Genomic DNA, 1,403 nt, shown 5'->3' with positions numbered 1-1,403 from the left:
GGAATGCGATAGATGGATGGTAAAGCGGGAAGATAGTACTTATGATTTCTCTCTCTTGTTATGATGTAATCTGGTTGCAACTTGCACTCTTTTATAATCATAATATTGTAGTGGTAATGATTTTTATATTCCTTGGCTTTGTATAGCTTTTACAAAAAACTAAATATGCTATGATATGATCTTGTTAAGGTGGTAAGTCAAAAATGATTACTAACTCTTAAGTCTATATTTTTAGTTGAAACTCACCTTGACAACTATAATTTGAATATTTGCTTAAAAATTTTGAGGATCCATAAGATTTTTGCCATTGTTTTTGTAGTTTGGAGATCACATCCCAAACATTTGTGATTTATCTCATCATTTTGTGGCATTGCCTTGATATATCTATAGAGGAATCTAGTGTGGGATCGTAGGAATAGATTGCAAAGTGGAAGCATATGAGCTATATGCAGATTAATTTATCTTAAGATTGATTTTTTGGGATTGTTGCGTGACCATGCCTATGAGTGGTAGTTCAATGATTGATTGTAATTTAAGTTAAAATGCATATACATGAGTTGATTTGTAGATTGAATACTACTTGTATTGATCAGATCCTTTGAGGTTGATATACGACTCTCTCTTTGGGTTGTTGGGGTAGGAAGGGACTATTGAAATAAGTTGTGAAGGAAGATGATTCACTATTAAAAATAAATTTGTTAACTAGTTTATGGGACAAGGGGCTACATTTCATTAATGATATACTGAAACTTTTTATGTTGCATGTTTGAGGCGGAATCCTACCAAAACTTTTAGTTTATACATTTTTGAATTCGATGATCATGATTATACTACATAGAACCTTCCAATAAACAAGAGAGCTTTCTCACGAGTGAACCTTTTCTTGAAGTCCTTGACCCTTGGAGTTGGTTATCCTGATTTCTATTTGGATAAGGGTTTGACATTGAAGTATAGGTTGAAAGGTGCCTTACTAGTCAGAGTTCATTTTATTGTGTAGTAAACTGGAAGAACAAGAATTAGTTTCTTGACCCATAGTTTTGGCCTCTTCCAAGTATGTTTTTAGCTCTCTTTTGATAGCGCAATTGGTGAATTTAATTTGTTCATCTGTTTGAGGATGTGCTTGTCGGCAACTAAAAAAAAGTTGGTTAAAGTTTGTGGGGTTGGTCGCCCGTAAGAAGCTGTCGGTCGCTAGAAGTGAAGTCCCGTCGCCCGCTTCGGAAGGACGTTTTAATTTACATATATATATATATATATATAATTTTAGAAAAATATGAAATCAAACTGACCTCATATTTTTCGCAGTTTAAATGAAAGAGCGCTCTATCTCAAATCCTGTATCTATCCCGAGGGATAAACACAAGAATTGAGGATGAGACTCAATCAAATAAACTAAGAAATATATG

The sequence above is a fragment of the Phalaenopsis equestris genome, unplaced genomic scaffold, assembly GCF_001263595.1.
Source record: "Phalaenopsis equestris unplaced genomic scaffold, ASM126359v1 Scaffold214935, whole genome shotgun sequence".
NCBI classification, from domain to species: Eukaryota; Viridiplantae; Streptophyta; class Magnoliopsida; order Asparagales; family Orchidaceae; genus Phalaenopsis; species Phalaenopsis equestris.
The sequence above is the reverse complement of the archived record's forward strand: the minus strand, read 5'-3'. Positions refer to the sequence as shown.